We start from the raw sequence: 23,581 nt of genomic DNA on the forward strand, positions 1-23,581 counted from the left end.
TTCTGTGCTGACATAAGGCCAGATTCTCTGTTACGGGACGTCTCTCCTCTGCCTGGGTGCCTGGGCCTAAATGTGTGACAGTGGCCTGTTCCAGTGGTGGGTGACGTGATGCCTGATTCTCTGCTATGACATGAAGACTGATTCTGCGCTGACATAAGGCCAGATTCTCTGTTACGGGACCTCTCTCCTCTGCCTGGGTGCCTGGGCCTAAATGTGTGACAGTGGCCTGTTCCAGTGGTGGGTGACGTGAAGCCTGATTCTCTGCTATGACATGAAGACTGATTCTGCGCTGACATAAGGCCAGATTCTTTGTTACGGGACCTCTCTCCTCTGCCTGGGTGCCTGGGCCTAAATGTGTGAAAGTGGCCTGTTCCAGTGGTGGGTGACGTGAAGCCTGATTCTCTGCTATGACATGAAGACTTATTCTGTGCTGACATAAGGCCAGATTCTCTGTTACGGGACCTCTCTCCTCTGCCTGGGTGCCTGGGCCTAAATGTGTGACAGTGGCCTGTTCCAGTGGTGGGTGACGTGAAGCCTGATTCTCTGCTATGACATGAAGACTGATTCTGCGCTGACATAAGGCCAGATTCTCTGTTACGGGACCTCTCTCCTCTGCCTGGGTGCCTGGGCCTAAATGTGTGACAGTGGCCTGTTCCAGTGGTGGGTGACGTGAAGCCTGATTCTCTGCTTTGACATGAAGACTGATTCTGCGCTGACATAAGGCCAGATTCTCTGTTACGGGACCTCTCTCCTCTGCCTGGGTGCCTGGGCCTAAATGTGTGACAGTGGGCTGTTCCAGTGGAGGGTGACGTGATGCCTGATTCTCTGCTATGACATGAAGACTGATTCTGTGCTGACATGAAGCCAGATTCTCTGCTATGGCATGAAGAGACTGATTCTGTGCTGACATGAAGCCAGATTCTTTGCTATGGCATGAAGAGACTGATTCTCTGCTGACGTGAAGCCAGATTCTCTGCTATGGGACCTCTGTCCAATTGATATTGGGTCATTTTTTTTATTTTATTTTTTATTTTAATTCATTTTTCTATCCACATTTGTTTGCAGGGGATTTACCTACATGTTGCTGCCTTTTGCAGCCCTCTAGCTCTTTCCTGGGCTGTTTTACAGCCTTTTTAGTGCCCAAAAGTTCGAGTCCCCATTGACTTCAATGGGGTTCGGGTTCGGGACGAAGTTCGGGTCGGGTTCGGATCCCGAACCCGAACATCCATATGTTCGCTCAACTCTACTGGCTAAGTGTACATCTATACATATGACAGCTGCTCATATATAGAGATATAGCAGAGCTGAGTGTACTGGGACAGCTGTCATATAGAGATATAGCAGTGCTGGGTGTGTTGGGGCAGCTGTCATGTGTATAGATGTACACTTAGCCAGCTATAACAGTAGAAGTCTCATATTTTTTCAATCCGTTGCAATGCCTCCTTTATGGCTGTGTGGGTAAATGCTTTGCCTCTGATACACTGATACATTGGAGGTTGTGGGTTCGAATCCCAGACACATCAGGAGACTTTAGGAAACAGTAAGATTAGATCACATTAGCGAGGGGGCCTGGTCAGCCGCTGCTGCTGTGAAGGTGCCCTGAACATTACGACAAGAATCGATATTTAACTAACTTGAAAATAAACTGTCACACACGCGGCCCCGAAGCAGCTGCTTCCCCGGTAGTTACGCCACTGCCTGGCTGCCTGTGTGTAGTGTCTGTGTGTGTTAAAAAAAAAAAAACGGAATGCGGTCCGGACGGGCCCCCAGTGGCGTAGGGCCCCATAGCCACTGCTATGGTTGCTATGGCGATCCCTACGCCACTGGTTCTGTCGCCTACGTGCACCTGAGGAAGGTGTTTCATTTTGACGTGTAGCTGGCACAGATCGACCACGTCCTCTCCCTGCAACAGGAGCTCCACCAACTCCAGGAGCACCATGACCAGAGCCACGTCCCTTATTTGATGCTCTCCTCATTCTTTGAGGTCACCCACCTAACTAACAGACGGATTAACTATATCAATTTCCCTGTCACGTATGCAGTGCATGTGTACTTCACGCAATAAATGGGTATATGATGTGCACCTAACTAACAGATGGATTAACTATTATATTTTTGTGTCAGGGGTACAAAGTACAATGTTGCATTGCACCCACAAAAAAAAAAATTACTGTAGGTCACCCACAGAATTACCAGCCAGATTTATGATTAGCTTTCTGTGTCAGGGGTGCAAAGATGATGTATTGGACCCCCAAAAAAAATCGCACTTAGGGTCCATTCACACGTCCGTAGTGTATTGCTGATCCGCAATTTGCGGATCCGCAATACACCCGGCCGGCACCCCCATAGAAATGCCTATTCTTGTCCGAAATTGCGAACAAGAATAGGACATGTTCTATTTTTTCAAGGAGCTGTGGACCGGAAGATCGGGGGCGCGCTCCGGATATGAGGAAGCGGAGAGCACATAGTGTGCACTCCACATCCATTCCGTCTCAATAGAGAATGAATGGGTCCACACCCGTTTGCGGATGTGTGAATGGAGCTACAAATCTTTGTGTGTTGAATTTTTTATGAATAAAAATACTCACTCCTCGAGTAAGATGTATGGGTTGAGTGAATATCCTTGGTGATCCACTTATAAAACTTAGATACATTTTCTTTATATAAATGTGTCTCCATCAAATGCATTAGTGCTGGAAGACAATGACAAATCAGAGTAGCAAATCTCTTAAAGGAGTTCTCTCTAAAAAAAAAAAAAAAAGGTTGAAAAATATTCTGATAAAATGTATATGTTAATAAAAGATAAATCAACTCTTACATGTGCAACAGAGGCACGGTCCACAAGGGGTCCCTTTAAGATGAGATAAGTGTTTCGTGATGACAATTGCAATGAAGCAACAATGGGACAGAGAAATGGTGTTGGTACCTAGGTGTAAGAATGGCCGAGTAATATAGGGTGGCTATAATGTCCCTTAATGTTTTGTGCACATGTCACGGTGCTCCTACCTGGATACACTGGATCCAGAGGTGTTGGCTCTGAAGCAGACAAAGGGGGTAGTTGAATTGCGGGGTGAAGAATAAATTGAGTCCAGACTTTGTGATGAAGTTGAAAAGCAGCTTTACTTTCAATAAACGTTTCTACAAACGGTTTACAGACTTTGTCTTGGTTCCCAGCAGGCTTTAGCATTAACTCTGGCAGGAAAACCTCTCTCTGCTACATCTGTTGCTCTCTTGCTCTGCTGTATTAACAGGGTAGCTGTATAACTTAGATTTTTCTGGATGCTGCAACTTCTCTCGGTAGTCCGGTTTCTCGGATCCGCAATACACCCGGCCGGCACCCCCATAGAACTGCCTATTTTTGTCCGCAATTGCAGACAAGAATAGGACATGTTCTATTTTTTCTAGAGCCGCGGACCTCCGCGCTCCGGAAATGCGGATGCGGACAGCACACTGTGTGCTGTCCGCATCCATTCCTGCCCCATAGAGAAGGAATGGGTCCGCACCAGAATTGCGGAACGGGTGCGGACACATTCACGGACGTGTGAATGGACCCTAACACTGTCCCTCACTTCAGCTGCCTGCTTTCTGTCCCTTCACTACTGAGAGCTGATGGGCGGTGCTACACATGATCCAGCTTATATAGAGGCTGGGTCACATGATGCACTGGCCAATCACAGCCATGCCATTATTAGGTATGGCTGTGATGGCTTCTAAGGGCACACAGCTTAAAAGCTTGTTGATTGGCTGCCCTGCAGCCTTTCAACAAGCTTTATTAAATGCCCGAACACCAAACTCGAACCCGAATTTTTCCGGCAAAGTTCGGTACAACATTAGCTCAACACTAGTCATTAGCACTATTTGACCATATGCCCTGGCATTTTGGCATGACTGGCCATTAGGCTTCTCAGACCTTTCTGGTTTAGTACACCTACCCAGCTTATTTGTATATTTGCACCAACTATCCGATCTGGGCTATCAGTCCCAGTCGGTACTGCAGGCAACACTGCTTAGTTGTGTGATTTTTTCCCATCATGTTAATTGCTATCATGATACATTTCCCCCTTTTTTAATCACGTATCAATAAAGTTTATTCTTTTAGCGCCTCTATTTTATCCGCAATATATATTTCTTGTATGATACACTATGTCCGTGTGGTCAAGGATGCAAGTTTGGACTAAATACACTTCCTACCTGTCAGTGACATTGCCACTCATCTTGGTCCACATATAACCTTTTTGAGTGACATCACTATTTTCATTGACGTTCTGCAGCTTTGACACCGTGACTGCATCTTGTGTTCTAGTGCGCACAATATGCCTTTTGATTTCTGTGACAAACATATTCCTCTATCTCTAGGGTAAAAAAAATGAATAATTATTTTAGTTTTGAGCAAGAAAGCCATTCATGAGCAGTAATTTACATTTCATTAATTTAGATTTATTAGGTTTACAGGCTGTTAAAAAAGGTGCAGGATTCTAAAAACCCTCATTCAGACTGTGCTCTTCTACCATATGCTTCTTGACTGCACATAATGTAATGAGACTGGGGAGGAAAACTCCCCAGGTCCGATTACATTAATGGTTTGATTGCTTTGTTAATCCTCTGTGAAAGTGTCTGTACCTGATCAGCTATAACATGAAGGCCACCTGCTTAATACTTTGTGGGTCCATGTCATGCTGTCAAAATGATATGGATCGAGTCATGGACTCCACAAAACCTCTAAAGGTGTCCTGTGCTATCTGGCACCAAGATATCAGATCCCTCTGGTTCCCTCAGAGCACACTCTGGATTCGGGGGAGTCTCGTGCCTGGTGTTGGTTGGGGTGCCCTTGGTGTAAGGGCCCATTCAGACGGCCGTAGTGCTTTGCGGATCCGGAAAACACGAATTTGCGGACCTCACATGGCCGCAACCATAATAGAAAATGCCTATTCTTGTGCGCGATTGCGGGCAAGAATAGGACATGTTCTATCTTTTCTGCGGAGCCGCGATATGGAATAACGGATGCGGACAGCACACGGCGCGCTGTCCGCATCTTTTGAGGGCCCATAGAAATGAATGGATCCGCAGACCGTCTGCAAAATTGTGGAACTGGTGCAGATCCATTCATACGGCCGTGTGAATGAGCCCTAAGTGATGTGGTGGTGTGCAAGACAGGGTTCCCGAGAAAGGTGTCATACTGTTGCAGGTCTTGGTGCATGCAATGAGAAGGCCGGTTTTAGTGCAAACAGTTCACTGTAATCCTATACAGTGGGGTGCTTCAAATACGCACTTTTAAGCGTAAACACAGTCTTTACAGGGGACTTAGACAATTTTCCCAAGGCTGTTTGTAGGGAAGAGTAGGCAGTATACTAGTCCCCTCTGACTCTCTCTCTACTCAGTCTCTCCAATCCAGTCTAAGGGGTGCACTTTATCTCTAGACCTATATATCCATAAAATTCTTAGGCTGGTTTCACACGGACGTTACAGAAAAAGATGCGGGTGCGTTACGGGAACATGCGCGATTTTTCCGCGCGAGTGCAAAACATTGTAATGCGTTTTGCACGCTCGTGATAAAAATCGGCATGTTTGGTACCCAAACCCGAAGTTCTTCACAGATGTTCAGTTTTGGGTTCGGTGTTGTGTAGACTGTATTATTTTCCCTTATAACATGGTTATAATGGAAAATAATAGCATTCTTAATACAGAATGCATAGTACAATAGGGCTGGAGGGGTTAAAAAAATAAAAATAAATTGAACTCACCTTAATCCACTTGCTCGCACAACCCGGCTTCTCTTCTGTCTTCTTCTTTGAGGAATAGGACCTTTGATGACGTCACTGAGCTCATCACATGGTCCATCACCATGGTGATGGATCATGTGATGGACCATGTGATGAGCGCAGGAACGTCATCAAAGGTCCTTTTCCTGTGCACAGCAAAGATGAAGACAGAAGAGAAGCCGGGCTGAGCGAGCAAGTGGATTAAGGTGAGTTAAATAATTTTGAATTTTTTTTTAACCCCTCCAACTCTATTGTACTATGCATTCTGTATTAAGAATGCTATTATTTTCCCTTATAACCATGTTATAAGGGAAAATAATAATGATCGGGTCTCCATCCCGATCGTCTCCTAGCAACCATGCGTGAAAATCGCATCGCTTCTGCACTTGCGTGCGGATGCTTGCGATTTTCACGCAGCCCCTGTAACGGTCACGTCCACACACACATAGGGGGAAGGATAATGACCACTGCGCCTCACCCCTGGCCTTGCCTACTCGCCTCACGAGTCCTGATAACAGGGGACAACTGGACGACAGTCCCTTACTTAGGATATGTGCAGGGAAGACAGACAAGACAAAATACGGAACGTGAACGGACCGGGTCAGAACCAAGAGAGCTACGCAGTACAAAGGGTTAAGCAAAGAATGGTTAGTAGAAGCCGGGGTCAAATACCTGGAGAGTAGAGAAGTACCAGAGGAGTCCGCAAAGAGTAGTCAGGTGGGAGCCGAGGTCACAATACCAGGAGGGATGCACAGTACAGGAGGAGCAGGCAAAGGATCGTCAGGGAACAGGATCAGGTGAGTATTCAGTAGTCCAACAAATAGCCAGGAACCTAGAATTAACAGGCAACCTGTGGTCAGCAGGCTGCCTGTATTTATAGTGGGGTCTGAGGGTGATGTGACGTGGCAAGCGTCGCATGACCGACAGACAGACAAGTCGAGCACCGAGTGATCAGCTCGGCGCTCAAGGCAGATATAGGAGCAGGGAGCCTCCCAGCTAGCAAAGCGCCCCGTGACAGTACCCCCCCTTTTACGAGGGGCCACCGGACCAAAGACTTCAGGCGATGGCCTTTCAGGGTATTCTAAATGAAATTTTCGAACAAGTCTAGGAGCATGAACCTCCCTGGCGGGTACCCAAGATCTCTCTTCGGGTCCATACCCCTTCCAGTGAATCAGGTACTGTAAGGAATTACGCACTCTTCTGACATCCACTATCTTAGACACCACATAATCAACAGCATCACTAACAAGAACCGGCGGAGGTGAGGCTTTCAATGGAAGCAACAGGTTCAAAATACTTTTTAAGAAGAGATTTATGAACTACATTATGAATGTGGAACGACTCGGGCAGCTCCAACTTAAACGATACCGGATTAATCACCTCCGTGATCTTATACAGTCCAATAAAACGAGGAGAAAATTTTCTAGAAGCTACCTTGAGAGATAGATTCTTGGAGGACAACCATACTTTATCCCCAACCTGAGAGTTCACCCCCTTGGAACGTCTCCTATCGGCCTTGAGTTTTTGAGAACTTTGAGCCTTTTCTAGGTTCGATTGAACCCGGGCCCAAACTGTGCACAGTTCGGAGGAGAGTTTATCCGCTGCAGGGTTAGAGGAGGAGACGGACGACCCAGAATGAAAACGGGGATGAAAACCATGGTTACAAAAGAAAGGGGAGACCCCAGCAGAAGAATTGGCACGGTTATTCAAAGCAAATTCAGCCAACGGAAGGAATTTGACCCATAATTGCTGGTCATCAGCAACATACAACCTCAAGAATTGTTCCACAGACTGATTAAGGCGTTCAGTCTGCCCATTACTCTCAGGATGGTAGGCGGAAGAAAAAGAATGAAATTTTACATCTTTGACAGAAGGCCCTCCAGAATTTGGACACAAACTGCAGATCCCTGTCAGAAACAATATTTTCCGGGATGCCATGTAAATGAACACTCTCTCTCACAAAAATAGACGCCAGGGTTTTTGCATTCGGAAGTTTAGACAGGGGAATGAAATTAACCATCTTGCTAAACCTATCGACCACTACCTAAACCACAGTTTTACCCTCCGCCAGCGGTAGGTCAGTTATAAAGTCCATCGAGATATGGTTCTACCAGGGTCTACTGGGAATGGGTAGGGGTCGTAGGTTACCAGCAGGGCGAATCCTAGGTGTCTTAGACCTGGCAAAAACCTCACAGGCTGACACGTAGGACTTGACATCCCTGGTCAGAGTGGGCCACCAATAAGATCTAGAAACCAGATCCTTAGTGCCCTCAAAACCCGGATGTCCACAAAAGGCAGAATTGTGACACTCCCCCAACAGCTGGAGACGAAATTGTACGGGAACAAACAACTTATCTGTTGGGGTGGATGCCGGTGCCAGATGCTGTTTAGCCTTAATGCGAGCTGAGATATCCTTACGAAGATGTTTGCTGGTAGGATGGATTCAGGCGGTGCCTCAGTGGGTTGAAAACCATGGAAGCTCCGAGATAGTGCATCCACCTCAACAATAAAGGGTCTCTCCTGATCAGGCTGGATCAGAATGGGAGCGCTACTAAATGTCTTTTTTAATGTTTCAAATGAACAAATGGCCTTGGTAGACCAATTCTCCAAATCCGCCCCTTTCTTAGTAAGGTCGGTCAATGGTTTAGCAATTACAGAAAAATTCATGATAAATTTACAAAAGTAATTAGCGAAACCCAAAAACCGTTGTATGGTCTTTAAGGATGAAGGCCTTACCCATTCCTTAATTGCCAAAACCTTACCAGGATCCATCTTAAAGGCGTAAGGAGTCAGAACATGCCCTAGAAACAGTATCTCCTGTACACCAAAGACACATTTCTCTTGCTTAGTGGATAGCTGGTTCTCACTCAACACCTCTAATACTTGTTTGACATGAGACACATGAGATTTGAAATCAGGAGAGAATATCAAAATGTCGTCAAGATAGACAATAATAAATTTACCTAAGAACTCCCTAAGAATATCGTTCATTAAGTTTTGGAACACAGCTGGGGCATTGCTGAGTCCAAAAGGCATCACCTGATATTCAAAGTGTCCTATCGGAGTATTGAACGCTGTCTTCCATTCGTCTCCCTCCTTGATTCGGATTAGATTGTATGCCCCTTTCAGGTCAATCTTGGAAAACCAGGTTGCCCCCAGAACCTGGTTAAATAAATCCGGAATCAATGGGAGAGAGTATCTTTTTTGGACAGTGATTTTATTTAATCTCCGGTAATCAATATAAGGCCTAAGGCCACCATCCTTCTTCTTAACAAAGAAAAACCCTGCTCCCATAGGAGAGACTGAAGGTCTAATATGTCCTTTAGCAAGGCTCTCCTTAATATAATCTTCCATAGCCTTGCGTTCGGGCTTAGAAAGATTATAAATTCGCCCTTTAGGAAATTTGGCACCCTCTATTAGCTCTATGGCGCAATCATAAGGTGTATGGGGGGGGGGGTAGAACCTCTGGAGTACGGGATGAGAATACATCAGAATATTCCTTAATAACTGAGGGTAATGTATTAGACCTTACTGAAACCCCAGCCTGGACCACGGATAAGCATGAGTCACACTTAGGTCCCCATTTCAACACCAATCTATTGTGGGGTTATGTAAACTGTAACGGACCGTTTCAGCAGACAAGGGGTTAAAATCCGTTTAGGCGATATGCCCCTTTCTGAGAGACAGGCACAGCTACTGCAGAACACCAAACTCCCGAACTGGATACAAAATAGCACTCCAAACTGGAACCTCACGAATAGCTGCTAGCAGACGAACAGGAATCAGCTTACACTCCTGGCAATCAGTCCCTAACAGCATACAGTGGATCCCCCCAATAACGAGACAAGGCCCCGTGTTGAGGGTCAAGCAGTGGTCTGAGGTGCTGGGACACCCAGCCTGGTTTTTATTACAGTTGTTGCAAATACAGGTCCGCCCACAGGGTTTTGAAATCCAACCAATCAATATGTTACAACACATATAATGTAAGTACAGCAACCAAGCCCATCTGGTGTACACGCCCCTAGGGGACCAGAAGGAAGAATGCTACACAGGACAGATATGTAGCAATTCAGGATACAGACACAACACATCCCCACAATGCATCATGGTTTCCTCCTCTCTGTCCTGGAGACAACCGAGGAGCAATCCAATTATCTCTCAGGACAAAGGGAAATCGCCAATACACATGTGAGAACAACAGGACAGACATCACCATTTAAACACACAATGGGACAATGGCACAATGGGACAATAGAAACACACCCAGCATATTCCTCCCCTCTGTCTATCCACTCAACTATCTCCCAAGCTGACAAGCTATACTTATTATAAATTGTTACAACTTTGTGAGTTTACATTGTCCATACATATAACTTACATCAATTTAACCAGTATAACCTGGGGACAAACCTATCCAAAATTCACTTGAATAGGTTCAGGGGTTTAAAAGTTAGTATGGGCCATAATCCTAAGGCAAGAGGCTGGTAAACAGGCCTCTCCAAAACCCAGTGGCGAGGTTGGTTTTGCCACATAAACGGAGCCAAGGTAACCCTAGTACCACCTCAACCGGTAGGTTCTCCAGGACTAAAAGAGAACATCTCTCGGAGTCGCACACACCCACGGTTAGAGAAATTTCAGAGGTACATGACCTCACCGTACCACCAATCAGGGGAGTGGCATCAATAGCCATGACATGGATAGGTGTAGGTAAAGCAAACATTGGAATACCCAATTTACTAACATATTCAAAGTAAATAAAGCTGGCCGCTGAACCGGAATCAATAAATGCCTTACCCGGCCACTTATTAACCCCCAGAGAAATTGTTATGGGTACCAAAAGCTTACATTTAGAAAAATCAGGGTGTACCTGGTCTTTAGGTTGTCTTGCCTTAGGAGACTTGTCAGAGAGGACCCTCTTAGGACACTTGTTGATCCAATGGCCAGGATCTCCACAGTAGAAGCACTCTCCGCGTCTGCGACGAAGATTACCCCGGGTCATGCCAACCTGTATGGGTTCCTCGGTGGAGACCTCTGTTTTGTCTCTGAAAAAGGCCTCTGGCTGGACCACCATCTGAGAACAGAACTGTCGTTCTTGTCGTCTCTCTCTAACTCGTCGGTCAAGTCGGACAACTAGGGTCATCATCTCCTCTAAGGTCTCTGGAATTTGATAACTGACTAATAGATCTTTGAAATTATCAGACAGACCAGACCTAAACTGACTCTTCAGGGCTGGTTCATTCCATCCTGAGGGAACACACCACCGTCTTAATTGGGTGCAATACACCTCCGCAGGGAGATGGCCCTAAACCAGTGCCCTAAGAGCCGTCTCGGCTACCAGGGCCCTGTCTGGTTCATCATAGAGGGTACCCAGGGCCTGAAAAAATCCCTCCACAGAAGTTAGACAACTGGCCCCTGGAGGTAACGAGAATGCCCAGTCCTGGGGATCAACCTGTAGTAGAGAAATGATAATGCCCACGCATTGGCTCTCGGGACTGGAGGACACGGGGTGCAAATAGAAGTAGAGTTTGCAACTCTCCTTAAAGGAGAGAAACCTCTTCCAGTCTCCAGAAAAGGGTTCTGGGAGCTTGATCTGGGGCTCAAAATGTGGACTGGAGGGCTGAGGAGTGGAAGAACCTTGCCCTAACTCAAAAGAACAGAGTTTCTCTCCTAGCTCCTGCACCATCTGTGTCAGGTTAGAGACATGGTCAGTCAGGGTCACAAGAGGATTCATGATACAGTGGTTATTGGGCCTGTTAATCTGTAATGGTCACGTCCACACACACACAGGGGGAAGGATAGTGACCACTGCGCTCCACCCTCACCCCTGGCCCTGCCTACTTGCCTCACGAGTCCTGATGACAGGGGACAACTGGATGACAGTTCCTTACTTAGGATATGTGCAGGGAAGACAGACAAGACAAAATACGGAACGTGAACGGACCGGGTCAGAACCAAGAGATCTATGCAGTACAAAGGGTTAAGCAAAGAATGGTCAGGAGAAGCCGGGGTCAAATACCAGGAGAGTAGAGAAGTACCAGAGGAGTCCGCAAAGAGTAGTCAGGTGGGAGCCGAGGTCACAATACCAGGAGGGATGCGCAGTACAGGAGGAGCAGGCAAAGGATCGTCAGGGAACAGGATCAGGTGAGTATTCAGTAGTTCAACAAATAGCCAGGAACCTAGAATTAACAGGCAACCTGTGGTCAGCAGGCTGCCTGTATTTATAGTGGGGTCTGAGGGTCATGTGACGTGGCCAGCGTCACATGACCGACAGACAGACAAGTCGAGCACCGAGTGATCAGCTTGGCGCTCAAGGCAGACCTAGGAGCAGGGAGCCTCCCAGCTAGCAAAGCCGCCCTGGGAATGAGGCCAAACACAGATCCTTGCTCCCGAAGCTAAGCAGCAGGTCTGCGGCTGATGGGAGACTGCCTTTGGCGCCCCGTGACAGCCCCATTTTACTTCTATGGGGCCTGCATTGTGTGAGAAACGCAGAATATAGAACATGCTGCAATTTTCATTCAACGCACAAGTGATGCGTGAAAACCAACGCTCATGTGCACAGCCCCATAGAAATGAATGGGTTCGGATTCAGTGTGGGTGCAATGCTTTCACCTCACGCATTGCACCCGCGCGGAAATCTCGCCTGTGTGAAAGGGGCCTTAGTAGGATGCAGTCTTCAGACTGATGACCAGTCTGTTCTTTCAACATGATAAGGGCCCTGAGGTTTATCATCCCAACAAAAATGCAGGGAAGTCTGTAGCCAAGGTGCAGGTCTTATCTTTTCTGACAGATGCTCAGCGGTACTCCTTGAATGGCCACCACACGTTCCATTGTCTCCAGCAGTTATTTCCCTTAGGGCTGGCAAATATACTGTAGCTCTGCTTACTGCTCTCATTTTACATCTGCAGTTCACTCTACTTCTTGCTGCTTACTTTCTCTAAGGCTACACACAAAACTCTGCTCCTCTACTAGAGGATGAGGTGGCGCCAGCCCACACCTGACAATTGCTACTAACAGCTGGTTAGCCAGTTATCTCTCTACTCCCCACACACAACCTGCACAATTGACGTCCCATTAATAATCCCTTAAGCAGTGGGCCACAAGACCTGCCATTTTGGAGATCTGACCCAGTCCAGTTCTCTTCCCTTTACCAATTTGGCCATTGTCAGAAACACTCAGATTTTTACACTTGTCCATGTTTGCTGCCTCCATCACATTAACTTCCAGAATTGACTGTTCACTTGTTCCCTAATGTATCCCATTCCGTAAGAGGTGCCATTGTAATGAAAAACTCCATCTTGTTCACTTTATTTTTCTGTGGTTTTAGTGATATGGGTGATCAGTGAATATTTTTATAGGGGTGTTCTGAGTGTTTAATACTGATGACCTATCCAGTAGACCATGCTGCGCCAAAAGTCACATTCCCACGATCAGATATTAATGACCTATCTTGAAGATTGGTCATCAGTATTAAACACTCAGAAAACCCCTTCCCGACCAGCGCTGTACATTGGGACTTTAAAGATGGCACCCACTCACGAGCGGGGCGGGCGCCATAGCTGCTAGATGCCTGTTTTAAACAGCAGACACCTGGAACTATTGTATGCGATTAACGAAAACGTTAACCCCTCAGATAGGAGTGCAAAAACCCGGAAGTGCACGCTTCCAGATGTGCACTGGCTCCCCCTAGCGAGCATCGTGGGAGCCAGATGGTGAGTGCGGCAGCCTTGGTCCTCCTGAATTATCCGAGGCTGCTGCACATTAGTCCCTATGAAGCCCCTGCCTGTGGCAGGGCCCCATAGGAACATAATATAATCCTCATAGAGTCCAATGCTAATGCATTGGAGTCTATGAGAGAAGCAATCTGATGATTGCGTTATTGTTCCCTATGGGAGCTATAAAAAATGTGTAAAAAAAATCAATAAATGTTAAAAAAAATATATAAAAAATTTAAAATATTTAAATCATCCCCTTTCCTCAAAATAAAAATAAAAATACATAAGCAATAATAAATTAACATCATGGCCACTGCTGCGTGCAGAAATGCCCTTACTAAAAAAATTAAAATAAAATCTCTGGCAAACAGCGAAATGAAAAAAATAAAAATAAATGGCCAATTTGCCGTTTTTTGGTTGCTTCACCAAAATGTAATAATAAGTGATCAAAAAGTCATACACACACCAAAATTGTATCAATAAAAAGTACAGATCACCCCACAAAAATTAAACCCCCACAAAACTCCATACAAAAAAGTTATAGGGGTCAGAATATGGTGGGCATATATTTTTTTTCAAGGTTTTATTTTTATTTCAGTATTAAAACGCAAGAGAATCTATACATATCTGGTATCATGGTAATCATACTGACCCAGTGAATGAAAGCAACAGGTCGGTTTTACCATATAGGGACACCGTAAAAACAAAACCCATAAATCTGTTGTGGAATTGCGTTATTTTTAATTTTTTATTTCAACCCATGTGGAATTTTTTTTTCCAGCTCCCCACTACATTATGTGCAATATTAAATGGTGGCATTAAAAAGTGCAACTTGTCCCGCAAAAAACAAGCCTTCATATGGCTATGTGATAGGGAAAATAAAAAAAGTTGGCCCCGGAAAAGGCAAGGAGTGAAAAATGAAAAACCTCCAGGGCTGAAAGGGTTATTAAAAGGCACAGGACAAGTTGTATAGTATAGCAGGGGCTTAGTATTTCAATGGAGAAATTACATTGCTGCAGTTATTTTCATAATGATTCACCAGTAAATAATTTAAAGTAGGTGCTGTACCCGGAACAGTAAATTGAAAGGAACATTTGGAAGCAAAGAACTTTGTCAGAATGATATTTAATGTGACAGTCTGAATCTTTTTCGCTGTCATAATCTGTAAACAACTTCATATTTCCCGAAAATCTGCTATCCTGTTCTAATTAATGGACTTGTTATATATTTCGAAAGATTTGAATATAAGGCATTATCCACACAGCAGAGCCATTAGGGATGGAGGTTGTGGAAAAGAACATGTAGCTAGTGCAGGTCTCTGCTATGGAGCACTAGGCACTCCGTGTGCACACCGTATGGTGCCCCTAGACAGCAACATAGTACGTATATATTTTTTACAAAGACAATACCTTTGCAGTAAGTCGTCTGGTGGAACTTGACATAATCGTTTTCTGTTGGAGACATTTGAAGCTATTATTAAGGCCTCACAGTGTTCTATTGGTGCTATTCCATGGCTCTTTACACCCTGGAGATTGTGCAGCATGCAGTAATACAGTAGCGTGCATGAGACTTTAAAGAGGACCTACCACCTCTCCTGACATGTCTAAGTAACTACCTGCAATTCCCATGAAATAACAATTCTGGAGCATTCTGTATGTCGTGGTGTTTCTCTATTATTCCTCTATTATTCCTAATATACATGTATGTATTAATTGCCAACTGGATGCTACCATCCCCCCCATCTGACACTGCTAGCACTGATATGACAATAATTGTATTCCACATGAAATAACCATTCTGGAGCATCTATTTCTATTCTTTTAACTCTATGTTGTGTGTGCCCCTGCTTAGTCTGACACAGCAAAATCATTACTGACAGTGACTTACTGTTTAGGGACATACTCCTTTCACAAGAGGAATGGTAACACCCAATTGCCAATTTATTCATAATTCTGTAGTAGGAATAACAGAGTAAGGCCTCATGCACACGACCGTATTTTTTCACGGTCCGCAAAACGGGGTTCCGTTGGTCCGTGATCCGTGACCATTTTTTCGTCCGTGGGTCTTCCTTGATTTTTGGAGGATCCACGGACATGAAAGTTTTGGTGTCCGCCTGGCTGTGCGGAGCCAAACGGATCCGTCCTGAATTACAATGCAAGTCAATGGGGACGGATCCGTTTGACGTTGACACAATATGGTGCAATTTTAAACGGATCCGTCCCCCATTGACTTTCAATGTAAAGTCAGGAGTTAATATACCATAGGATCGGAGTTTTCTCCAATCCGATGGTATATTTTAACTTGAAGCGTCCCCATCACCATGGGAACGCCTCTATGTTAGAATATACTGTCGGATATGAGTTAGATCGTGAAACTCATATCCGACAGTATATTCTAACCCATAGTGATGGGAACGCTTCTAGTTAGAATATACTACGAACTGTGTACATGACTGCCCCCTGCTGCCTGGCAGCACCCGATCTCTTACAGGGGGCTGTGATCCGCACAATTAACCCCTCAGGTGCTGCACCTGAGGGGTTAATTGTGCATATGATAGCCCCCTATAAGAGATCAGGGGCTGCCAGGCAGCAGGGGGCAGACCCCCCTCCCTCCCCAGTTTGAATATCATTGGTGGCCAGTGTGCGGCCCCCACCCCAAGCCCCCCTCCCTCCCTCTATTGTATTATCATTGGTGGCCAGTGTGCGGCCTCCCCCGGCCCCCCCTCCCTCCCTCTATTGTAATATCATTGGTGGCCAGTGTGCGGCCTCCCCCGGCCCCCCCTCCCTCCCTTTATTGCATTATCATTGGTAGCCAGTGTGCGGCCCCCCCTGCCCCCCCTCCCTCTATTGTATTATCATTGGTGGCCAGTGTGCGCCCCCCCTCCTTCTATTGTAATATCATTGGTGGCCAGTGTGCGGCCTCCCCCCCCCCCCTGATCATTGGTGGCAGCGGAGAGTTCCGATCAGAGTCCCAGTTTAATTGCTGGGGCTCCGATCGGTAACCATGGCAACCAGGACGCTACTGCAGGCCTGGTTGCCATGGTTACTTAGCAATATTACAATATTAGAAGCATCATACTTACCTGCTGCGCTGTCTGTGACCGGCCGGGAGCTCCTCCTACTGGTAAGTGACAGGTCTGTGCGGCACATTGCTTAATGATCTGTCACTTACCAGTAGGAGGAGCTCCCGGCCGGTCACAGACAGCGCAGCAGGTAAATATGATGCTTCTAATATTGTAATATTGCTAAGTAACCATGGCAACCAGGCCTGCAGTAGTGTCCTGGTTGCCATGGTTACCGATCGGAGCCCCAGAGCGATTAAACTGGGACTCCGATCGGAACTCTCCGCTGCCACCAATGATCGGGGGGGGGGGGGGAGAGGGGAGGCCGCACACTGGCCACCAATGATATTAATACAATATAGGGGGGCCGGGGGGGGGGGGCCGCACACTGGCCACCAATGATAATACAATAGAGGGAGGGAGGGGGGGCCGGGGGAGGCCGCACACTGGCCACCAATGATAATACAATAGAGGGAGGGAGGGGGGGCCGCACACTGGCCACCAATGATATTAATACAATAGAGGGGGGGCCGGGGGGGGCCGCACACTGGCCACCAATGATAATACAATAGAGGGAGGGGGGGCCGGAGAGGCCGCACACTGGCCACCAATGATAATACAATAGAGGGGGGGCCGGGGGGGCCGCACACTGGCCACCAATGATAATACAATAAAGGGAGGGAGGGGGGGCCGGGGGAGGCCGCACACTGGCCACCAATAATATTACAATAGAGGGAGGGGGGGCCGGGGGGGGAGCGCACTGGCCACCAATGAAATTAAAACTGGGGAGGGAGGGGGGTCTGCCCCCTGCTGCCTGGCAGCCCCTGATCTCTTATAGGGGGCTATCATATGCACAATTAACCCCTCAGGTGCAGCACATGAGGGGTTAATTGTGCGGATCACAGCCCCCTGTAAGAGATCGGGTGCTGCCAGGCAGCAGGGGGCAGTCATGTACACAGTTCGTAGTATATTCTAACTAGAAGCGTCCCCATCACTATGGGAACGCCTCTGTGTTAGAATATACTGTCGGATATGAGTTTTCACAAAGTGAAAACTCATCTCTGAAAAAGCTTTTATGCAGACGGATCTTTGGATCCGTCTGTATGAAAGTAACCTACCGCCACGGATCACGGACGCGGATGCCAATCTTGTGTGCATCCGTGTTCTTTCACGGACCCACTGACTTGAATGGGTTCGTGAACCGTTGTCCGTCAAAAAAATAGGACAGGTTTTTTTGACGGACAGGAAACACGGATCACGGATGCGGCTGCAAAACGGTGCATTTTCCGATTTTTCCACGGACCCATTGAAAGTCAATGGGTCCGCGGAAAAAAAACGGCACAACGGCCACGGATGCACACAACGGTCGTGTGCATGAGGCCTAACAGGAAACACTGTGTTATAAGAATAGAGGCTCCAGAATGGTTATTTCATATGGATTACAGCCTTTTTTAATCCCCATCTGGAGTTCTCTGTGTATACTCTCATGCCTGCTGCAGCCAATCACTGACCTCAGCGGTACACAGTACTACACAGCTTGATGAAGGGCACCAAAATTGGGCCCGAAACATTGCTATAACATGTACCACTGATGTTGAAAAATCAATAAAAGTACTATATTTTTGAAGATTATTTGGTGTGCTGTCTCAAAAATCCAATATAGTGGTACACAGTATGAGATATCTAAAGCTCCAGCAGTCACATCTGTACGCAGCAAACGCATGACTGCTGTATATCCATTCATGAAAAAAGACCACATTTGAGCACCAGAGCACTAACGCTTGAGTGGCAGGGGATTAACAGGTAAATGTTATTTGCTGAAGGGGGACAACCCCTTTAATGCTGCCATTATACTAAATGCAAAAAAAATAAAAATAAATGTTACATAAGAAATAACAGCTCCTACCTATTTTCTGAAAATTAACTAGAATTTAAATAAGGTAAAAAGTCTCAATGTCAAAAGCATTAGAACTAAACGGGTGATGCATCAGTGTGATATGAATAAAAGACCCAGAGCTTCCTCATAATTATTTGTGTGCAGGTAAGTATTGCCTATGTATAACTATGTCCCATAAGATATCAGTGTTATTCCAGAATGCTCATATGCATGCCTACCGAGTTTCTGATTTCCATAGGCTGTTCTTTTGGGACCTTAAACAGAATGGGGTTTGTATGAAAGAAACATAACAACCGCAATTCAGTTAAAAGTTGTTTTTTAATTAATTTATGATCCAGAATACAGAAACATTTAGTTTGGTGAAATATGTGGCTCTAATCAGGGCTTCAGCTTTTAAAGAAGGCAAAACACATAGAGGGTCATTTACTAATCTGAAATATGCCTAAATTAGGCGTATTTCAGGCACAGATGGCGGCGGCACAACGGTTAGTTGAACCACCATCTGAGACTTTTCCCCGCTCACGCCAGGTCTAAAATTTTGCGCGTGGCATCGGCGGGGAAGGGGACGAGCCGGCAGTTCTGTCTGATTTACCATTTTCTACGTCTGTTTTAGGCGAAGAAAATGGTCTAAATGTAAGACAGCTAGGAAGCTGCTTTACATTTAGAACTGGCGCTTGATGCGTCGAAGTTATGGAGAGGCCGGCGTCTCTTCATAACTTTGGTGGATCCACCGCCAGCTACAGGCCGTTATTAAGACCAGCGTTTAAAATGCCAGTCTATATAAATGTGCCCCATAGATTTATCCACCATTTAATGCAACTAAAGCCTCATTCACACGTCAGTGTTCGGTCAGTGATTTCCATCAGTGATTGTGAGCCAAAACCTGGATTGGAGCCTCCACAGACATAAGGAATAACGGAAAGATCTGCACCTGTTCTGTGTTTAGAGCTGCTCCTGGTTTGGGCTCATAATAACTGATGGAAATAACTGACTGAACACTGACTATGTGAATGAGGCATAAAAGATTGTGCCCTTACACTGAAATAGTTTTTGTTTGATTGCAGCCTGTACAGATGCAGCAGAGTTAGAGCTCATGCACACGAATGTATTTTTCTTCAGTTTCCGCTCAGTTTTTTTTATAGGTCTGTATACGGAACCATTCATTTCAATGGGGCTTGAAAAAAAATGGAAATGTGCATTCTGTTTCCGTGCCGCAAAAAAAAATAGAACGTGTCCTGTTCTTGTCCATTTGCGGACAAGGACAGGCATTGTTATGGATCCGCAAAAAAAACAACGGATGCAACACGGACATCACACAGATGTCAACCGTTTTTATTGCAGATCCGTGTTTTGTGGACCGTTTTTAAGTGCAAAACATTGTAATGCGTTTTGCACGCGCGTGAGAAAAATTGCGCATGTTTGGTACCCAAACCCGAACTTCTTCAGAGAAGTTCGGGCTTGGGATCGGTGTTCTGTAAATAGTATTATTTTCCCTTATAACATGGTTATAAGGGGAAATAATAGCATTCTGAATACAGAATGCATAGTACAATAGGGCTGGAGGGGTTAAAAAAAATAAAAAAATGTTTAACTCACCTTGGTCCACTTGATAGCGCAGCCGGCATCTGCTTCTGTCTCCTTTCTTTAGGACCTGGGTAAAGGACCTTTGATGACGTCACTCCGGTCATCACATGGTATGTCACATGATCTTTTACCATGGTGAATCACCATGGTAAAAGATCATGTGACGTACCATGTGATGACCGGAGTGATGTCATCAAAGGTCCTGTAACTGTATTTAATGCTCACCATAGGTCCTTCAACAAAGGAGACACAAGGAGATGCCGGGCCGCGAGCAAGTGGATTAAGGTGAGTTAAATTATTTATTTATTTTTTTTAACCCCTCCAGCGCTGTTTTACTATGCATTCTGTATTCAGAATGCTATTATTTTCCCTTATAACCATGTTATAAGGGGAAATAATAATGATCGGGTCTCCATCCCGATCGTCTCCTAGCAACCGTGCGTGAAAATCGCACCGCATCCGCACTTGCTTGCGGATGCTTGCGATTTTCACGCAACCCCATTCATTTCTATGGGGCCTGCGTTACGTGAAAAACGCACAAAGAGGAGCATGCTGCGATTTTCACGCAACACACAAGTGATGCGTGAAAATCACTGCTCGTGTGCACAGCCCCATAGAAATGAATGGGTCGGTATTCAGTGCGGGTGCAATGCGTTCACCTCCTGCATCGCATCCGCGCGGAATACTCGCTCGTGTGAAAGGGGCCTAACACTCAAACTCTTAACCCCCTTAAGGACACGGCCATATTTCACCTTTAGGACCAGGCCATTTTTTGCAAATCTGACCAGTGTCACTTTATGTGTGAATAACTTTAAAACGCTTTTACTTATCCAGGCCATTCTGAGATTGTTTTTTTGTCACATATTGTACTCCATGACACTGGTAAAATGGAGTAAAAAAACAAAATCTTTTTTATAAATACCAAATTTACCAAAAATTTGGAAAAATTTGCAAATTTCCAAGTTTCATAATACATACCGTAGTAAGGCCTCATGCACACGACCGTATTTTGTTTCCGTGTCCGATCCGTTTTTTTTTGCGGATAGGATGCGGACCCATTCATTTCAATGGGTCCACAAAAAACGCGGACAGCACACCTAAGCTGTCTGCATCAGTATGTCTGTTCCGTTGCTCCGCAAAAAAAATAGTGCATGTCCTATTTTTTTCTAGTTTGCGGACAAGGATAGGTATTATTACAATGGATCCGCAAAAAAAAACGGATTCGCAAAAAAAACGGATGCCATACGGTACTTCATCCGTTTTTTTTTGCGGATCCGCAATTTGCGGACCGAAAAACACATACGGTCGTGTGCATGTAGCCTAATACCTACAAAAATAGTTATTACTTTACATTCCCCATATGTATACTTTATGTTTGGATCATTTTGGGAATTACATTTTATGTTTTGGGGACGTTACAAGGCTTAGAAGTTTAGAAGCAAATCTTGAAATTTTTCAGAAATTTTCAAAATCCCACTTTTTAAGGACCAGTTCAGGTCTGAAGTTACTTTGTGAGGCTTACATAATAGAAACCACCCAAAAATGACCCCATTCTAGAAACTACACCCACAAGGTATTCAAAACAGATTATACAAACGTCGTTAACACTTTAGGTGTTCCACCAGAGTTAATGGCAAATGGAGATAAAATGTCTGAATTTAAATTTTTGGGCAAATTTTCCATTTTAATCCATTTTTTCCAGTAACAAAGCAAGGGTTAACAGCCAAACAAAACACTATATTTATTGCCCTGATTCTGTAGTTTGCAGAAACACCCCATATGTGGCCGTAAACTACTGGACGGGCACACGGTATGGCGTAGGGAGAAAGGTTTTTGGAAGGCAGATTTTGCTGGACTGGTTTATTTACACCATGTCCCATTTGAAGCCCCCCTGATGCACCCCTAGAGTGGAAACTCCATAAAAGTGACCCCATTTTGGAAACTACGGGATAAGGTGGCAGTTTTGTTGGGACTATTTTTAGGGTACATACGATTTTTGGTTGCTCTATATTACATGAAATGTCATCTTCATTTGCCATAAACTGTTGAGGAACACCTAAAGGGTTAATAAAGTTTGTAAAATCATTTTTGAATACCTTGAGGGGTGTAGTTTCTTAGATGGGGTCACTTTTATGGAGTTTCTACTCTAGGGTGCATCAGGGGTTTTTCAAATGGGACATGGTGCCCAAAAAAAAGGCCATCAAAATCTGCCTTCCAGAAACCATTTGGCGTTCCTTTCCTTCTGCGCCCCCGCCGTTTGGTCATACAGCAGATGGGGTGTTTCTGTAAACTGCAGAATCAGGGTAATAAATATAAAGTTTTGTTTGGCTGTTAACCCTTGCTTTGTTACTGGAAAAAAACTGATTAAAATGAAAAATTTGCCAAAAAATAGCTGTTTTGGCAGTTTTGATTTTATTTTTTTGACCATGTTCATCTGATGGGTTAGGTCATGGGGTATTTTTATAGATAAGATTCTTACGGACACGGCGATACCTAATATGTCTTCTTTTTAAAATGTATTTATGTTTTACACTATATTAACCTTTTATAAACAAAAAAAAAATCATTTTAGTATCTCCATAGTCTAAGAGTCATTATTTTTTTAGTTTTTAGCCGATTATCTTAGGTTAAGGCTCATTTTTTGCGGGATGAGATGACGTTTTTTTGGGCACTATTTTGGGGGGCATATGACGTTTTGATCGCTTGCTATTACACTTTTTGTGATGTAAGGTGACAAAAAAATACCATTTTTTTCATCGTTTTTATTTTATTTTTTTGACTGTGTTCATCTGAGGGGTTAAGTCATGGGGTATTTTTATAGAGAAGATTCCTACGGACGCCGCAATACCTAATATGTCTACTTTAAATTTATTTAGGTTTTACTCTATAGTATCCTTTTATAAAAATAAAAAAAACATTTTAGGATCTCCATAGCCTAAGAGTCAGTTTTTTTTTTTTTTTTAGCCGATTATCTTAGGTAGGGGCTCATTTTTTGCTGGATGAGAGGACGGTTTTATTGGCACTATTTTGGGGGGCATATCACTTTTTGATTACTTGCTATTACAATTTTTGTGATGTAAGGTGACAAAAAAATACCTTTTTTTGCACCCTTTTTTATTTAATTTTTCTGACCGTGTTCATCTGAGGGGTTAGGTCATGGGGTATTTTTATAGAGCAGATTCTTATGGACGTGGCGATATCTAATATGTCTACTTTTTTTTATTTATTTTAGTTTTACAATACAATATTTTAGAATTTTTTGGGGGGATTTTAGTGTCTCAAGTCTGAGAACCATAGATTTTTTTCCGATTGTCAGTGGCTAAATGGATTTAAAATTGGTAAAGGGAATTATAAATGTAGTACTCCATGGAAGTGTAGTACTCCTTAAAGCAACCGTCAATGAAGAGGCCCGGATGATCGGGGCACGTGTCACACTGAGTGGTGGTGTCCTTCCGTATCCCCCTCCTGTTACACACTCTGCACTTTTTTTGGGACCGTCCCTTCTTTCCAGTATGGGGGACCACACCTGGAAAGTGTTCGCCAGGGACGATCCGGGCGCCTCCAGTTC

Source organism: Bufo bufo, chromosome 4 (genome assembly GCF_905171765.1).
Source record: "Bufo bufo chromosome 4, aBufBuf1.1, whole genome shotgun sequence".
Taxonomy (NCBI): domain Eukaryota; kingdom Metazoa; phylum Chordata; class Amphibia; order Anura; family Bufonidae; genus Bufo; species Bufo bufo.